At 40.5% G+C, this 19,924-nt stretch overlaps 1 protein-coding gene across 10 annotated transcripts in view; it reads right to left on the minus strand.

The window, feature by feature from the left end:
* The window catches only part of AKAP6 (A-kinase anchoring protein 6), a 580,300-nt gene that overhangs the window by 513,939 nt on the left and 46,437 nt on the right, over positions 1 to 19,924 (minus strand). For 9 of the 10 annotated variants that reach the window (XM_068546345.1, XM_068546336.1, XM_068546308.1 and 6 more), the window contains one exon: positions 8,152 to 8,242. The gene's annotated coding sequence lies outside the window, so the exon portion shown is untranslated. Of the gene's footprint in view, positions 1 to 8,151; positions 8,243 to 18,736; positions 18,797 to 19,924 lie in introns of those variants that run through there. The other variant, XM_068546365.1, reaches the window with a different exon arrangement.

Below are 19,924 nucleotides of genomic sequence, written 5' to 3' on the forward strand. Positions count from 1 at the left end.
GAGCAGAACTTTCTGTCTTCTGCTGGACTCTCGCTATCTTCCTACTCCATTTCCATTGTCAGGTGGGCTGCCGCCACAGCAGAACCGGCTCCAGATGTTCCTGATGTCATCATCTGCTATGTGACTCATCCTGCCTGCCACCTTCAAATTAATGAGGTTCTTGTTCTCAGTCTTGTGTCCTTCCTTGGGCTTCTCCTGGGCCACAGTGAGGGCGAGAGCATCCCCACAAAGGGGGCCTCAGGTTCACAGGGAGGAGCAGCAAAGAACAGTTCTCTTTCCTAAACACCCCTCAGAGTACAGAGTACAGTTGCCAGGGGGCACACGGTGTTCCTCACCCAAATATGGCCACTGGCTCCGGTCATCTCCAAGATCTCAAGTCTGGGATATCCACAGTAAATCCCCAAGGCCTGAGTGCCTCACTCCTGGCACACCCACCTGGAAGAATAAAGCTCCTCAATTCCCTTGTTTCCTAATGATTAGCCGTACCACAGTGGCTTAAAGAGGAAGGAGGGGGTAGACGGAGGGAGGGCAGGCCTAGCCAGCAGGCCTGCTTCGGAGGCAGCCAGCGGGCTGGGCTGGCAGGCTGCTGAGAGCCTGCTGCTTCCCACAGGGGGTTTTGCTCACCGGATCAGAGTGACACTCGAGAAGGCAGCAGCTGTGGCCAGAGACATCTCCTCTAACTCCTTCTTAGCTAATGAACTGGAAGGATCCAGAGGGAGCCAGGAAAGAATGGCTCCCCTGGGGTGTGCAGGGAGGCCTCTCCTTCCATGAATTTTCCATTTTTAATTAGGCTTGATGGTTCGGTCAGGATAAGACTTTTGAGACAAAATATCATACTGAGAAGGGAGGCCCAAGTCTTCATACATCAGGTCTCTTAGGATCACAGACCCAATACTTCCCCTGACTGGGCCTCCTGACTTGTTTTGATGGGGTGAAGAGGAAAGAAACAGGGTATTTTTAAAGTGTGTTTTCTATTTCAAAAGGAACACGTGGTAATTATTAAAAATTGAAACAGTTTTGAAATACAAAACAAAAAAAGAAAATGTGGCCCATAAACCTATCTCCCTAGAGGATAACAATTTAGTGTTTTTATTTAGCTTTCTTATAGACATACAAAGATACCTGTGTGCTATTCGTACATAAATGTAGATATTTTAGACGAAAATTTGATCATATTATACACTCTTTGCCTCTTGCTTTTTTCCAGTTGCTGTAGTTCCAGTTGCTGAGATAGATCTATCTCATTTGCTTTAACAGCTGAATAGTGTTCCATTTTAAGTTTATGCCTTTATTTCACCAATCTTTTACTGAGTAGTATCACTGCATACTTTTCAGAGTATTTTAGTAGAATAAATTCCTGATATAGTGATTACTAGATATTCTAGTTTACTATATATATTTATTTTATTTTAGTAGATTTTAATAGACATTGCCAAGTTGTAAAATTTTTTGTTGTTGTTGTTCATTATAAATAAGCTTCCAAAACAAATTTAAGGCGAGTTGTTTGAATGATTTGGCCATGAAACAAAGCTACCAGAAAAATTCCTGCCTAGATAAATTAACTGTTTTCAAAATCTAGGAGTGTGGCTATGGAAATAGTTGGCAAAGAATTCACCGAAGATAGACAAAGCTGTGAACAGACAAGTCCTTTGAACAATTTTACATTCAATTTCCAATCCTGGAAATTATTCACAATTGTACAACATTAACTTCTTTTAAAGTAAAAATCTTGAATCTCTTCATGTTTCTACAAGAAAGTCAGTCCTGGGTAGTTTGGAAACTAGAAATGTAAGAGGGTCTATAACGAAAGAGTCTAATATCCAGTGCCACAGTCCTCATGGCATGAAGGGGTGGGAGTGAGGAAAGTCCCTGGACTGACACACACTTCTCTTAAGTAGATGCTAGATGTCCCTGCCCTGAACACTGGATTGGGGTATCAGTGGTACCTCTGTCCTTGCATGTAACAGATGGAGAAGAGAGACCAAAAGAGTTACCCTCAAACTGCTGCTTTTGGGGTCACAATTCTGCAACTCACATAAAATCCATTTCTTTCTGTCTCCCCAACTTCCCTTGCTCCATAAACAATGAAGCAGGTCTGTATCCTCACTTTCCTAAGTCACTGTTGAACCCCATTCCCCAATACACACTAGCCTGAATTCAATCCCAAATTGGTGTGTGTGACTAACAGAGGTCAGCATGGGAGCTTTTGACGTCACTGGAGCCAAATGTCAAAAGGGAAGAAGAAACGGGTATGTCCATTCTCATCTAAACATGTTTCAGTCTTTGTAGAATATAAAAAGTGCTAGCTTATGTCTGAATAAGAGGGAAACAGAATAAAGTAATACGTTTTATGGACATGTTTGAAAAATAGCAATATGAATTCATGTGGCCTTAAAATATTTACTTCTTCTATCTACAAGTTAAATTTTGTTAAGTGTGATTCAAAATTAATGACTACTGATTGTATCAAAGGCCTGTGTAAATGAAGACAACAGAACAAAAAATCAAAGAGAAGGACAAGGAAAGGAAACTTCCAAGAGTGAATAGACTAATTTTTAAAAAGATGATTTGGGTAGTCGGTTCTTTTCTTCATTCTCAAATTCTAAATATGATACAAAGAATTAAGAAGCTCCCTGGAGTTGAAATAAGAATCATATGAGAATGCTGGGACTTGCCTGGTGATGGTTAAGAATCCACCTGCCAATGCTGGGGACACGGGTTCGATCCCTGGTCCGGGAAGATCCCACATGCCGCAGGGCAACTAAGCCCATGTGCCGCAACTACTGAGCCTGCTCTCTAGAGCCTGCAAGCCACAACTACTGAGCCCACGCACCACAACTACTGAAGCCCGCATGCCTAGAGCCTGTGCTCCACAACAAGAGAAGCCACTGTAATGAGAAGCCTGTGCACCACTACGAAGAGCAGCTCCCACTCGCCACAACTACAGAAAGCCCACGTGCAGCAATGAAGACCCAACGCAGCCAAAAACAAATAATATATATAAATAAAATGTTAACTAAAAAAACAGAATTATATGAGAATGCTGATAATAATGGTTGCAATAATGCCATCATCAGACAATATTACCATAAAATGCCAATATAATAGTTTATGTATGTAAATACACACCTTATAAGTAATTCCCTTTTAAAAAAGGAAAAAGGGGGTTTCCCTGGTGGCGCAGTGGTTGAGAATCTGCCTGCCAATGCAGGGGACACGGGTTCGAGCCCTGGTCTGGGAAGATCCCACATGCCGCGGAGCGACTAGGCCCATGAGCCACAATTGCTGAGCCTGCGCGTCTGGAGCCTGTGCTCCGCGACAAGAGAGGCCGCGATAGTGAGAGGCCCGCGCACCGCGATGAAGAGTGGCCCCCACTTGCCGCAACTAGAGAAAGCCCTCGCACAGAAACAAAGACCCAACACAGCCATAAATAAATAAAATTTTTTTAAAAAAAGGAAAAAGGAGAAAAGAAAGAAAAGCACCGTTTTTTCACCATGCCCTTTTAACGTAGAATTATTACTCTTAATGTAGAGTCAGATTAGATAATCACTCTACCTAACAGGAAAGTGTATGAGCATGAGTGCACATGTGCATATGTGTGTGTATACACACACATACAGACATCCTGCTGTTTCATGTAATTTTAAATCAGTGTGTTCAAGTGTATATCTTACGGTATATTAATAACAAACTTTACAAAGGAAACCTAAACTTACTAGATCAGTCTTAATTTTTTAATTCAACAACAACAACAAAAATGGGCTTCGGAATCACATAGAACTGTGTTCAAATCCTGGCTCCACCATTTACAATTCAGAGAACTTGAGACAAATAAATGACCACTCTAAGGCATGGTTTCCTCCACTGTACATAGAGTCACTCCCCCATAGGGCTGTAGTGTGAATTAGTGAGACGAGAACACGTACATGCACCAGACAAATTCTGAGGATTCAGTAAATTTGATTATCTTCCCTTTAATTCAAACATGAATAATTTATGCAAAATTCTTCCTAAGCTATACATGGTACTGTTATTAATAAACAACAGTTAATAAAGTTACAAAACATAATTTTACATTTTTTACTAATATTTATCTCATGAGACCATTAGTCCTAGTTAAGTATATAGCCACTTAGCCTTAAATACTGTAATTGGCATTTACCAAGAGAATTTATAGTGAGGATATCAAAACTCCTCTCTAATCTTTCAATCCAGTGACCAAAAAGAAATGCCAAACCTAAAACGAACTGTAACCAGGATTGTTAAAGGATAATATATGGCTCCTGCTTATTGAAGAGAAACAAATGTCTTAGAGTTTGTTTTTAAATCACTCATAAGCACAGCAAAGGAAAGGTAAAACAAAGGGAACCACCTGACATAACACCTGAAATATACTACCCTTTTCCCCTTTCTGCTGCCAGAAAACAAAGCCTTTAAAATACAGGCCTCTAATCGATGCACATTACCTATTCTAATGTTTAAATTTGCCAGTGTTCCTAAATGGGAAAAAGTTCAAATGTAGGGAAGAAAAGACAGGAGTAGCAACAAATCCTGAGTAGATTAAATACTGGAATCCAAGAAGAGTCCGTCCATGTTAAAGAAAGAGACAATAAGAATTCAAATGGGTTCAGTCCATCCTTGTGGGATCCCACTTGGGCTTATGGTTCCAGTTTGCTCTTGCTCTCCTGCACTGGCTACTGGACAGCCATCTTCCCTTCCCTGCCTGCTCTGTGTCCACAAGCTCCAACTTCAAACGTGAAGACGACAGCCTTATAGAGACTGCTTGACCAGCTCCCACAGTTACATAAGGTCACACCCCTACAATAAATCCCTGTGTATGTGCACATATATATATGTACATATATGAAGGGGTTTGTTACAGGTATGAGACCTTATATTATTGTGGGAGCTGGGGATATATATATCTGACGAACCCTTACAGATACACACCCATATACTTAATATATTGATACTTTTCTTGCTTTTCTCTGGATATCTCACATCTCTGTGCTCTCTTCAACATAGAAGAGAAAACGCAAAAATAATTTTAAAACATCCCTCTCTCTCCCTCTCTCCCCTTCAGTTAACTAGGTCATAACTAAAAGCCATTACATGGTGACATTAGAGGATAAATACCCAAAAGCCATTTTCCATCTCTTTCTTGTTAGCAGAAACCCAATTTGATTCAGGCGTCAGAGGCCTGCTTGTCTCCTAGGAGGCTGGGCCTTCCTCGGCCCCAGAGGATGCATCTTGAGCAGCCCAAGCCAATCATGGTCAGTTATTTTCCTTCCCAGTGACTGGGTTAGGAATGGGCATGTGACATAATTCTGGCCAGTTGATGAGGGAAATCTGTTGGGTGCAAAGAGGTTTTAGGAAATTTCCCCCCTCCTTCTTAAAAGGGGACATGCAAAAGAGATGACCCTTCTTACATCTTTGGATGTTGTTTTGCAGGGAGATGGTTTCTGGAGCTGCTGTAGCCCTTATTGTAGGCAGAATAATGCCCTCCAAATATGTCCATATCCTAATCCTCAGAACCTGTAAATATGTTAGGTTACAAGGCAAAGGGGAATTAAGGTTGCAGATAGAGTTAAAATTGCTAAGCCTTAAAATAGATTATCCTGGTTTATCCAGGTGGGCCCAATGTAATCCCAAGAGTTCTTAGAAATGAAAGAGGGAGGCAGAAGAGGCAAGTTGGAGGGAGATGTGACTATGGAATAAAGGCACAGAGATGCAACGTTGCTGACTTTGAAGATGGAGGAAAGGGGCCAGAGTCCAAGGAAAGTGAGCAGTCTCTAGTTGCTGGAAAGGTAGGGAAATGGATTCTCCACGAGAGCCTCCAGAAGGCAAAGAAGCCCTACTAACATCTTGATTTTAGCCAAGTGAGACTCAGGTGGGACATGTGACCTACAGAACCATAAGATAACAAATTTGTGCTAATAAGCAGCAGTAAGAAATTAATAGAGCCCTCTTTGACTATAATGCTAATACACCTGAACTCAAGAAATCAATGGCAGGAGTAGAGTAGGAGAGCTCTGGCTTCCCCCTGGAGTTTTAGTTAACTCAGACTCAGTATGTTCAAAATAATTAGTAAAACAAACGCAGAGCATGTTACTAGCCCAGTGTAACACTCCTACTGAACTTGTCACTTATGGACTGCCATGTCCTGTTCTCAGCATCACGTTCAAAGAGGAACAGTTGCAACTAGAGCGTTCACGTGATATCACAGAAACAGCCAAGAACCCTGAGGATGCTCACCTTTAGGGGAGACTTGAAGGAAGTCTACAAACCTTCCGAGGCTGGGATGTGTAAGTGGGAATGAGACTGTTCTCTATGGGACAGATTAGAACCCATGGGTAGAAACAGAGGAATCAAGTTTCATCACAATATATGGAAGAGCTTTTTATCATTCAGAGATGATCACTGATGGAGGGTGTTGCCTTTGAATGTACAGCACTTGATGTCACTGGAAGAGTCCTAGACAGAGTGGGTCTCATTCTCTTCTAAAATCCCGTCTAAATCTAAGGCTTTACGGGTTTATTTTTTAAGTGAGAGTTTTAGAAAGTAGTACAATGCTTACCATATAGGAGGCACTTAACTCACTTGAGTGAGTTGGGTTTGAAGGCATAGGACACAGACTGCAAAATTCATCTACTTCACAGCTTGCTCATGTTGTTAATGCTTTAATAGGCATATCTGGCCTGTAGAAACAGGCCTGAAAACACTAGCAGTACAATTATCACTAAGAATTATCAGTAAGAATTAGTGTACAGATAATACAATTGGTTCTTTTCACCCGAGTCTTTCCATAACTCACAGAGAGGAACAGAATTTATTTTGTTACTCCTCAGGTGGTTTCCAACCAGCAGTCATAACATTTCTAGCTATTCATCATTCCACGCAATCTTTCAGTAAAGACAAAACAATGAACTGCTTAACAAGCAGTATTTGGTGGTGATGAGGGTGAATAGTATCTTTGTATTTGCTTCAATGTTAGGACCCTTTTCAGGACTGCCATCTGGACTAAACCAAATGACAATGCTGATTTCTTGCTGGCCCAGTCTCCATGCCTTGTTTTGCCCCTTTGGTTTCTCCAAAATCCAAGGCTTGTCTGACTCAGAATCAAAATAAGTGGCTAGTTACTAAAAAAGGTTTTTGGAGTTTTGTTTGGTTGGTTGGGTTCTGTTGTTGTTGTTGTTTGGGGTCCAGGCATTACCCTTAATTCCCTTAGGTTAAATACTACATTGCCCTTTCCTATTTCTCTAAAAATGCATATAGTTCTTGTTCAGAATGAGAGTGAGGAGGTCACACATTGATTGCTTTCCTAGGCCTGGAGGGACTGGAGTATCAGAGCTCTGAGCGGTGCAAGGGGGAAAAGGGAAAAGACTAGAAAGGGGGAAAACAAAGATGCACGGCACTACTCAGAACCACAGGGAGCTCTAGGCATCTCCTGTGGTATCACACCTTGCTTAGGAACAAATTTTAGAACAAATTTGGCTGATGACTGAACTCGCTTTAACTGTCTGCTTCCCTCACAGTGGCAGGTCCTGGTCCTGAAGCCACTTTGTTATCCTGTGTGACTCTATTATCCTGATTGGACCAAGAACAGGCATGAAGTCTAAGCTGGACCAATCAGAGTCCATTTACCAATATCTGAATTGAAATAGTGAAGAAGGAAGAAGGGAAAGACAGAGAAACAGATAGGCTGAGTCTCTTGGGATGCCTCATTCAGTTACCATGATGTAGCTTAGAACTTGTAGGCTGACCATATTGTACTTGCCAAAGGTCAAAGGGGCAGAGGAAACAGGCCTGTGGCAAGACACACCTGATCCTAGGCCCTCCAGAGGCCTGGCTACATTCTTGCTCAGCGTCACATGAGTCACTCGTGGTATTTTGCAAGTTACATTTTCCTCAGCTAATCTTGATTGGAGTCTGCTACTTGCCACCACGGAATCACAATAGTACATATCTGTGGTGTCTTTTTAATGTGCCAACTTAACTAAGCTGAACCACATTTTCCAGAATTCCCTTTCCTATATATTTCTGATGAGGGTCAGCCACAAGAAATATTCTTGTGGGAGATTTGCTGGGCAGAAATGATGCAGCAACCATTTTGCAGCTCACACAGGTTGCTGCTTATCTTTGCTCACTCACCTCGTTTGCATGAGGCAGCAGCTGGGCCTGCAACTTGCCCTGGATCTTCCCCAGCTTCTCCAACTCCTGGGCCAGGTGTGTATGTTTAGCTCTGTAATGAAGAATTCGAAATGTACTTTTATCCATATATTACTTTATCCTGTTGATACCTGGCCCATCCTCCCAACCTATCGAGATCATTTTATCTGTCATACTGTATGTTAGCTAACTAAGGCTTCATTACAATCTAACGCCTGGCTGTCCTCCCCATACCCTTTTTATTTATACTCCTCGGGGCCCTTCCACCTCCTAGAAATCTATTAAACACCCTGGGCAAGAATGGAAGGAGATCTAATATATTACTGTGCTGCCCCTTCCTTTTACATTTAAACAAAAGTTTCTGAAGATAATAGTAGCCCCAAGGAATGAGTCTTGCAGATATGGAAATTTCGATCAGGCCTGGTAGTGAGGTATTTGAAGGCAAAAGAGGGCCTTAAGGTAGGTGGCTGCCTCATCTGGCTACTCTTGTGACAAGCTTTGGCCACCCCACAGGAGATAGGAACCCCCAGCTTATCCCATCTCTTACACAGGGCAAACATTCCTCACCCTTTGTCTTCCTTTCTCAGAGAACTGTAAGATCATAGGTCAGAGAAAGTGACTTGTTTCCAGCCTTATCCCCCAGATCTAGAATATGCCTGGCACAAGTAGCTACTCAGTAATAACTGTTGCTCTTTGCTGCATAAGCGTGCACAAGGCCCACTTTGACATCGAGGGCTCGGGAAATCCTAGCCAACCCTAAACTGCAGCACAAATACCACCCTCCAAGTCCATAGCAGCAGACACATCACTGGCCCTAACAAAATCTGGGGGTAAAAAAGGGAGGGAAGACAGAAAAAAAATGGTGATTTACTACTTTTTATCAAACCTATAATACAATTCCAATTTAAAACTAGAGACTAGTCAAATATATTATTATCCTTAAGCCCTTTTAATTCTTAGTCCTTGAAATTAATTTAAACTAAAATGCCCCACCTGAGCAAAGTGTGCATATTATGTTAACTGTTTAAGAAGAGAGAGGGAAATATGAAATTGGTAGACAGGTAGATATCAAAAAATAAAAAACGGCTATCTAGGGACTTCCCTGGTGGCACAGTGGTTAAGAATCCGCCTGCCAATGCAGGGGACATGGATTCGATCCCTGGTCCGGGAAGATCCCACATGCCGCGGATCAACTAAGCCCATGCGCCACAACTACTGAGCCTGTGCTCTAGAGCCCGTGAGCCACAACTACTGAGCCCGCGTGCCACAACTACTGAAGCCCGTGCACCTAGAGCCCGTGCTCCACAACAAAGAGAAGCCACCACGATAAGCCCGCGCACCACAACTAAGAGTAGGCCCCGCTCGCTGCAACTAGAGAAAGACCGCATGCAGCAACAAAGACCCAATTGTGAAGACCCAACGCAGCCATAAATAAATAAATAAATAAATAAATAAATTTATGTTAAAACAATGGCTATCTATAGAGGGAGGAAAGGCATAAAGTGAAGAGGACAGGATAAAAGCCAAATTTCTTTACATATACTTTTGTTGATTAGACTGTGGAATTATGTAAATATTTTATATCATTATAAAACAAAATTAAATTTTAAAAAGCAATACTTTTATGCTGAATCCATACTCAAAAAGCTATATACTATATGACTCCATTCATACGACATTCTGAATAAAAGCAAAACTACATGGACAAAAAAACAGATTCAAATTGCTGGGAACTGGAGTGGGGGTTGACCGTAAAGGAGCTTGGGGCAATTCGGGGGGATGATAAGACTGTTCTGTATCTTGGTTTTAGTGCAGGGTACATGATTTTATGCTTTCGTCAAAATATGCAGAACTATACATTAAAGAGGATAAATTTTACAGTATATATATTATACCTTATTAAAAGAAGTATAAAATATCCTTAATAATAAAAAGCAAAAAAACAAAAAAAAGAACCTAAATGTGTGTCTAGTTGGTGGTATGACCACCAGAAATAAATCATGCCAAGTGACTTGAAAACACAGTAATGTGTCTGGTCATTCATTCTTTTGGCATATACCCTCATTACAAAAAAGAACTTCAAATAATTCTAACATTTTCAACTAATCACATTGTTAGAGTAGCATTAATAATGCTACACTTGGACTACTGTGTGTTTAGTGGGGGATAAGGAGAATGAGTAATTGGTGTTAAAAAGAGACTTCGATGTAGAAGAAAGGTACGGATTAAGATCAATGAAATTAAGTAAAAACCCTCTTTTTTGAATTAGAAGTATCAGTATGAATTCATAATTTATTTTATGTTAAAAAATATTTCTTGTATCTGTCTACTGAAAAGACCTAGAAATAATGATGAAACCAGAAGCAATAAGCACCCATAGCATCCAGGTAGTGGTCTCTAAAATACCCCAGGGCTTCTTGGAGAAACGGTAGATTCATGTCTGGAACAGAAAATGTAAAAGAGGAGCCAAGAGCAATTTTTTACACCAGAAAATAAAGAAGTCATCAAACATTACTGGAGTTGTATCTAGAAGACCCAGAAGTCAACGTGAATGCTCCTATTGGGCAAATATGGGAAAATTTAAGCACCAATAAGGATAATACCTGCAATGGATTAGAATATATCACATGCCTTTAAATCCCTAAGTTCATAATGACCCTAAAAAGCACTGGTCATCGTTGCACGCTAGGGAACCACTTACTATCTGTAAAGCTGATAAATAGAAAGAAAGAATCGAGCACCTGTCCTGCCTTTCCTTTATGAACCATACCTTAGGGAACCCTAGTGGTTGTTGATGGCAAAATTTTCTTTAAACTGGAAGTAGTCTGGCTAATAAAGGAAGAAGCAAAAACACTGACGGGATTCTGTCAGATGCAATTATTAGCCAGAGGAATGAGCCTGACTTCTAAGCGAAAGAGAACAATTTAAGGTGAGAAGACACAAGAACATTTCTCATATGTAAGCATTTCATGAGAAAGTGGTATTGATCACTGAAAAGTAAATGTGTTAAAAAAATTTTTTCTTTTAATAATTTTATTGGGATATAATTCATATACCATACAACACATACACTCATTTAAAATACACACTTCAATGGTTTCTAATGTATTCAGATACACACAACCATCACCACAGCTTGAGAATATTTTCATCATCCCCAAAAGAAGCCTCGTACCCATTAGCACCCTCCCCACCAGCCTGGGCCATCCCCGTGGGTATGAAGTGGAATCTCACTGTGGTTTTCATTTACATTTCTAAAGACGACTTTTTAGTGTGCAGAAAAATTATTTTTTTGAACCTTTATCACTCAAAGTGAGGAGAAAAGATCCTTCTGAAATGAGAACAAGTTGATTCACACTTCAAAAAATAATAAGATGAATGCTTTTTTGTGAGGGACTCTCAAGCCAGTTTTCGGGAATAAAAAGCATACTAAAGGATAAATCCTATAAAGAAGGAAAAGGCGAAGAACAAGAGAAGATGGAGCATTATGTTTTTTGGTCACATTTTGACTGATAATTTGACCCCTAAACATTATGCTGAATAAAAACTTTTATTCCCAAGAACTGGTTTTTCAATCAAACAGTATCAGAATGAGCAGACAACTCCTGAATTTAACAAACACAAAGAAGGAGAGAGGAAGGGGGGTAGCATTTGTGTTTTGGAACAATTTTTTTTTAATATTTATTTATTGTGTTTATTTATTTTCTTTTTTTTTTTTTTTCTTTTGGCTGCATTGGGTCTTAGTTGCGGCACACGGGATATTTGTGAGGCATGTGGGAGTGTTTTCGTTACAGCGTGCAGTCTGCTCGAGTTTTCTCTCTAGTTGCGGTGTGTGGGTTTTCTCTCTCTAGTTGTGGCGCGCAGGCTCCAGGGTGCATGGGCTCTGTAGTTGTGGCACGCGGGCTTAGTTGCCCCATCTTAGTTCCCTGACCAGGGATCAAACCCGCGTCCTCTGAATTGGAAGGTGGATTCTTTACCACTGGACCACCAGGGGAGTCCCCTGGAACAATTTCTATTAAAGTTGAAATTGAGGAGTCTGAGACTGGACTAGCCTTTCATGGAAAAGAGACACCACCAAAGCCCTCAACTTAGCTAGAGAAGAGAATTCCAGAAACATAATTGTAATGTCTTGATGTGCTAAAAGTTTGGAAAAGGACCTGGAGAAAAAAAATTTAATTAAACATTTGGGGAAGCCTAAGAGTTTGAGTTTAACTGGAAGGAGGTAAGTTGTCTAATTCAGATAAAGTAAAATAACAAAAGTAAACAATCCAAGACCACTTGGTTTTGACATTTTGAATATGGTACATAAGTAAGTGAGCCTAACATGAGAATATGGAGTAAGCCATCTGGTGCCCTTAAAAGAGGAGGCAAACTTTGGAAAATCACAGAAGTGACTGTTTATATACTCTTAAAGGAAAACTAGAAAATGGCATTTATGAAAATGAACCTACCAGAGGCCCAGAGAGGAAGAGATGTTGGGAGTATCTCCCTAACATGAAAGGAAAAATCTGACATTTTGTCTTGGAATCACTCTACCAATAAACCAATGATAATTCAGTAAGAGGAAGTTTTTGTGTCTTCCAGGAAGAAGACAAAAAAGTGAAGGGAAAACAAGATGGAAATGAAATAAAGGAAATATCCAGAAATGTGAAAGAAGAAAGTTTTTTAGAGTAAAGAATACCTTTCTTAGACTCATAATATGAATGGGACAGCACTCTGAAATCTATTAGAAGACTTCTCAAATCCAGAAAATCAATGAGACCCAGAAATTTTCAAAAAAGAAGTAGGTTAACTATATTTCAGAAGAAAGAGAAATAAAAATAGGATGATATCTTTGAAGAAAAAGGCCAAAAAAGAAAAAAAAAAGTCAAGGGACTAGGGCAATAATCTGAGAATAACTTGATTTACTCAAGGGATTTTGAGGTGAGTTTCTAGAGCTTTTTAAAAGCTAGTTAGATCTGAAAAATGCCATTGGTAGTTTGAAAGGGATTGCATTGAACCTGTAGATTGCTTTGGGTAGTAGAGTCATTTTCACAATGTTGATTCTTCCAATCCAAGAACATGGTATATCTCTCCATCTGTCTGTATTGTCTTTAATCTCTTTCAGCAGTGTCTTATAGTTTTCTGCATACAGGTCTTTTATCTCCTCAGGTAGGTTTATTCCTAGGTATTTTATTCTTTTTGTTGCGATGGTAAATGGCAGTGTTTCCTTAATTTCTCTTTCAGATTTTTTGTCATTATTGTATAGGAATGCAAGAGATTTCTGTGCATTAATTTTGTATCCTGCTACTTTACCAAATTCATTGATTAGCTCTAGTAGTTTTCTGGTAGCATCTTTAGGATTCTCTATGTATAGCATCATGTCATCTGCAAACAGTGACAGCTTTTCTTCTTTTCCGATTTGGATTCCTTTTATTTCTTTTTCTTCTCTGACTGCCGTGGCTAAAACTTCCAAAACTATGTTGAATAATAGTGGTGACAGTGGGCACCCTTGTCTTCCTCCTGGTCTTAGAGGAAATGGTTTCAGTGTTTCACCATTGAGAATGATGTTGGCTGTGGGTCTGTCATATATGGCGTTTATTATGTGAGGCCCACTTTCTGGAGAGTTTTTATCATAAATGGGTGTTGAATTTTGTCACAAGCTTTTTCTGCATCTATTGAGATGATCATACGGTTTTTATCCTTCAATTTGTTAATATGGTGTATCACATTGATTGATTTGTGTATATTGAATCCTTGCATTCCTGGGATAAACCCCACTTGATCATGGTATATGATCCTTTTAATGTGCTGTTGGATTCTGTTTGCTAGTTGAGGATTTTAACACAACATTGTAAAGCAATTATACTCCAATAAAGATGTTAAAAAAAAAAAGCACCACTCTCCACCCTACACCCTGAAAGGCCTAGAATAATAACCCCCATAGATTGTTCAGCACGCTAACATTTTTACAGTACTTTTGCAGCCATTCTTCATTGAATGTCACTAACTAGCATCCTGCTGGCCAAATCTACTCCACAGACAAGCTTTATGTTGATCCACAAATTGATACACTGATCCCTGTTAGAAACTTCTGTTCATTCCTAAAAAACAGACTGCAAACTGAAAAGCCATTAAGTTTAAAAACTTTTCCCATTCATTTAAATGAAAAAATTGTAATGTATTCCATCCCAAATCAATACACCCAAACTATTTTCTCAGGTTAAAAAAAAAGGTGTAGCAATTGAAAAATGAAAATAACTATATAGGTAATAAACAATTTAAAAGTGAACAAATACAGTTTGCACATAAAAAAGTTAATTAGAAAATAGAAAACATGGAAATGTCACAAAATAAGAGAAGGAAATATATATGAAGAAAATGTTTTCAGAAATTATCTTGAAGAGAGGGAAAGAACATCAATGAAATGAAAGAACATCAATGAAAATCACATTAAGGAAGAAAGTAGCAATTCTTTTGGGAAAAAATAGAAATGAATACAAATAGAGAAACTGATATTTTAAATCAAATAATAATTGTCATTTAGAGGTGGAAATATAGGTGTTTTTCTTAAACCTTGAACTCTTGACATTGTTTTTACTCTTTTCCTCATTCAATTATGTACAAGGCTTTTTCCCTCTTGCAGACTAAGAATTTTAAGCCAAAAGAGATACAAAAACTATTTCCTTTAAAGTCACTGCAATTAATACAAAGTAGACAATTCTTTATATTTCTGCCCGGTTCAGGAAAGATCTGAGAACTCTGATCTCCATAAAATTGAGTGAATACTACGTACTGGTCTAGATTAGTACCGATAGTAGTCACTCAAGAAACACTGAATAAAGGAGGAAATGACGAACAGAAAAATAGACATACACACAAAAACACTGCTTTTTCCTTGAGGAATCACTCAAGACTTTTAAGTCACATCAAAGACAAGACATCAAGAACTACTAAAAATATTCTTCCAAGAAAAATAATTCAATTAAAATGCAAAGCTTCTCAAAATTTTGCTTATTAAAAATTCAAAAAATTTTGAATCACTAGGTTATATACATGAAACTAATATAATACTATAAATCAACTATACCTCAATAAAAAAGTAAATAAATAATAATAAAAAATGAAACACACTTTTTAAATATTTTATCTTTTGACAGATCATGAAAAGACATTTCAGAGAATTAAAGTTTTGAATAGAACTGTAAGTACCTATTTTTTTACCTAAGATTATGAACAGATTATTAATTTATTTTTATCTTTCACTGCATTCACCAGACTTAAATAAATCATGTTTAAAGGCTTCTTTTTGCATAATGGTGCCAGCGGCACTTTTTATTTACAAGTTTTCATGAAATTGGCCTGGAAGCAATTAGGATTAGTCAGAAACTTGCATAATGATCATAATTTTTCATTAATAGAAATGTCTCTGCATTTTAAAATAGGTTAATCATTATATTCCAGATAATGACATCTTTTCTATGTGAAATCTATACTGTTTTGTTAGACACAGGGTGGGAGGGAAGATTTTAATGCTACTGTGATACCTGAAATAAGGTTCAAGTTCCCCTCAAAGAAAGCCTGCTTGGACTATATGAAGCAAAATAAATCTACCAGGCTGTCATCACTCACTAGTACCCCTTGCCTTACTTCTACTATATATTTAAAAAAAGGAGAAAGAGAAGAGAGATGACAAAAAGATAATCTAGGGCACACATTTGCTTGCCTCCAGCCACTAGACTCTTGAGTCCTTGAAGGCACAGACCAAACATTACTCCTTTTTGATCCTGCACCTGACACAGGATGCTTTTGATACATCTTAGGTGGATGAAGATAGGTCAGTTCTCGGTACAAGATGCAAGCCAGGTATTAAATTGTGGAGGGATTTGTTGTGCTACCAGGCTGTCAGGTTTAATATTTTATTCTGTTTCCTATCCTGGAAAGCCCATTTCTTTATCCAGCAAACATTAAGCATCTTCTAGGAACCAGGCACTGTTATTTTGCTTGGGATACAAACAAAAATTCCTTTCCCTCATAGCCTACATTCTAGTGGAGGGAGACAGGTAATAAATAATTAAAATAATCAATATCCTATGTTAGTTGATAAGTGCTATGGAAAAAGAACAAAATAGAGCAGGTTAAAGGGGATCAGGTGTACAGAGGGAGTGATTCTTATTTTAAGCAACGTGGTCAAGGTAAGCTTCCTAAAGAAGGTGACAGCTGAACAAAGACTTGGAAGAAGTGAGAGAATGAGCCTTGTCCTTTGCAGGAAGGGCAGTCTGAGGAAACAGCTTTAGCAAAGGCCGTTATGTGGGAGACAGCCTGGCCTGCTTGAAAACTAAAGGTAGGTACCTAGAGCAGAGTGGGCAAGGGGAAGCACATGTAATGTGGGCCTGTGTAAAGACTTTGGCTTTTACTCTAAAATAGAAATCCTCTGGATGATTTCTGAACTGAGGAGTGACATAATCTGATTTACATTAAGTAAGATCCTTCTTACTACTCTGTTGAAAGAGGCTGAAGCAAACAGATCAACAGGGAGGCTCTTGCAGTAATCCAAATGAGAGATGGTATTTGTATTCGTTTGTTAGGGCTGCCACAAACAAAGTACCACAAACTGGGTGGTTTAACCAACAGAAATTCATTGTCTCATAGTTCTGGAGGCCAGAAGTCTGGGATCAAGGTGTTGGCAGGGCCATGCTCCCTCTGAAGGGCCTAGGCAAGGTCTGTTCCAGGCCTCGCTCTTAGCTTCTGGTAGCTTCAGGTGTTCCTTGGCTTGTGGACAGCTGTCTTCTCCCTGTGTCTCTTCACATCAATGAGAGCAGTGAAGGTAATGAGAGGTGGTCAGATTCTAGTTAAGATATGAAGGTCTGGCCACAGGTTACCCTGACAGATTGTGGAGAACATAAAAGAGAAAAGAATAAAGGATAAGTCCATGATTTTGGCCTAAGAACAGGATATGTTGCCATGAAGATAGGGAAGACTACAGAGAAGTGGAGATGGCAGCCACGAGGTGCACTGTTCAGATCTCCCTGCTGTGCAGCATGTGGTTAGCTGCCAGTCTCCAGCAGATGCACCTCCAGGCTTTGAGGCAGCATTCAAGCCAAGGCCACAGACTGCCTGAACTGCTCTCAGCCAGTGACTGTGCACAGCAGGGCACTAGGGCAGGCCCACTCCAGCCTGGGCAGGATGCCTCTAAGGGTAATCTTTGCTCTGGTTCCTTACCTGCCCCCTAAGACTTTCTCAGAGCTGTGCTGAGTCTCAGGCTCTTCCTACCCTTTCCTCCTTTCTTCCCTCCCTTCTTTCACCGGTTTCAGATTTACAGTGCCATCCAAAGGCTCTCCCTTCTACTCTGGCTCTTACTCCCCTTTATCCTTCACAGGTGTCTCCCTCTATAAATCCCTTGCACTTCTAATTCCATTTTGGCATCTACATCCAGAGAACATGAACTGACACAATCGGTAGCAGTGGGCTGAGAAAGCAGGCAATAAGATGAGATTTTTAGACTGGATCATCCACCCCTCATCTGGTAAAGAAGAGCATACCCCAGGTGGCTTGCGGGGCACGGATAGTCCCTGGCACAAGGTGGTGGGCCAGCTGCTGAAGATGTTACTGGTAGTGATGTGGGAACACATCCCATTGGAGGGGAATGCCCTTTCCGATAAGATGCAGGCATTTGAAAGGTAAGGGGGGAACAATGTATAAAAGGACAGTAGAATCAGTTGGTTATTACTAAATTGTATTGTCCTGCAGAGGGATAATGAACAACTTGAGAGCACCTTCTAACAAAGTATAAGTACAGTTGAGTATAACAATCAGAAAACCTTTTTGGTAGTTTACAAAGAGACCCTTCTCTCCCATAATGAGAGAATAGACACAACTGAGGAGCAAACACATGGCTGAAGAGTCCAAAGCTCCAGAAACATTTAAATGCTTAGCCAAGGCAGGTCTATTATGCAAAAATCCTAATTAGAAAAACCTGAGACCCATATGGGGGAACGTGGGTTAAAGCCCCAGAGGCTTATGGCTCTACATGCTCTCCTAAACCCTCAGAGCCTGCAGAGCCCACCACTCCGTGTTAGAAGCTAGCACATCCCCCATGAAGGAAGACATGACAGAGGCCTCTGCCACAAGAAGTACATGCCACCTTCAGGAGTAGTCCCACTTGTCCCCTGCCTGCCAAACTGATAACTAGAGATAAATTCCGGCATAATCTGTGGTGACGTGCTAAGGCTGATGAGAGAGCAAAGAGCTGCCAGAATTAGCATGTCCCGACAGTCCGGGGAAGGACCTCTGTGGCTGGATTTTAAGGGTGCTTAATTAAAGGAGGAGGAATATAAGACTGTGTAAGCAAGAAAAAATTGCCTTGGGGCATTCTCTTGGGATATGGGATTTAACATCCTGGCAAGGACGCCAGCAAAGGAGCAAACTTGCGGTTAGGAGGCTCCTAGAAGCCTGGAGAAAACTGTAGCCTATTGTAAAGAAAGTGGAAATGCTTGAGTTGCCACAGCAAGCAGCAGAAGAAGGGATAAAGAGGCTGGGGAAAGCTGGCATACTGGAATGGATGCATTACGTGATGCCACAGACTCACCAGAGGATTATATTTCTTAGGAGAGCTAAGAGGAGGCTTCATTTACCAAGGCCATCAGGAATTTGCTAGTGAGAGGAGAACCAGTTTCACTAAGAACTTCAGTAGTGGCTCTCCTCTGCAAGCCAGAGCCTATGGTAAGAGAGGCAGTCACAAAGCTTGGCTGATTGATAGTGATGCGGTTGATGGGGCCCCGAAGCAATTGAGCCCTGGTGGCAGCACAGAAGCCAGGAGAACAAAATTACTGCAGTGACTGGCAAGGCTAGAGGGACAGCTGACTGGTCAGGGACCTGAAAGGAAAAGATACCAGAAGATCAGAGACAAAAATATACATGTAAATGGACATATGGTTGTGAGAATGAAGTGTGAAGATTTTTGTATCATGTTAATGCCATAAGTGCCACCATGGAATAGGCACTGAGCAATTGAATAGGCAAAATGACTCGGCCAGCTGACATGAGTCAGCCTTTGCCATCAACCATGCTGAACTAACAAGACGGGCACATGCCCACAATGGCAGAGTATACCTGGGCCTAACAACATGATCCCCACTTATCAAGGCCAATCTAACTACTGCCATCTCTGAATTTTCAATCTCAGAGATGAAAGCTGAGCATCCTATATAGCACTATTCCTTGAGGAGAACAACTAGCCACTTGGCAGCAAGTTGACTATACTCCTTCAAGGGCCAATGATTCATTCTTACAGGAGTAGACACCTATTCTGAGTATGGGGCTGCCTTTACTATCTGCAGAGTATCAAGCAGCACCGCTATCAGGGATCACAGTGTGCCTATCCCACAGACATGGAAGGCCACAAAACACAGCATATGACCAGGAACCCACTGCACAATGAAGGACATATGCAGCAGGCCCATGACCATGGAATATACTGGTCATATCACACACCGCACCATACAGAAGCCACTGGCATGACAGAGCATTGGAATGCCCTGTTGAAGTTACAGCTGAAATACCAGCTTGGAAGCAATTCTCTGCAAGGATGGAGTGCCATCTTCCAAGGACGTAGTGTAAGTATTGAATCTATATGGTGCTGTGTCCCAACAGGAAGAATTCATGAGTCTGTGAACCAAGACATGGAAGCAGGAGTGGCCCCACTTTACCATCATTCTCAATGACCGACAGGGGTTCTTTGTGTTTCCCATCCTTATCACTCTGGGCTCTGTAGGGT

Source organism: Eschrichtius robustus, chromosome 1, assembly GCF_028021215.1.
Source record: "Eschrichtius robustus isolate mEscRob2 chromosome 1, mEscRob2.pri, whole genome shotgun sequence".
Classification (NCBI taxonomy): domain Eukaryota; kingdom Metazoa; phylum Chordata; class Mammalia; order Artiodactyla; family Eschrichtiidae; genus Eschrichtius; species Eschrichtius robustus.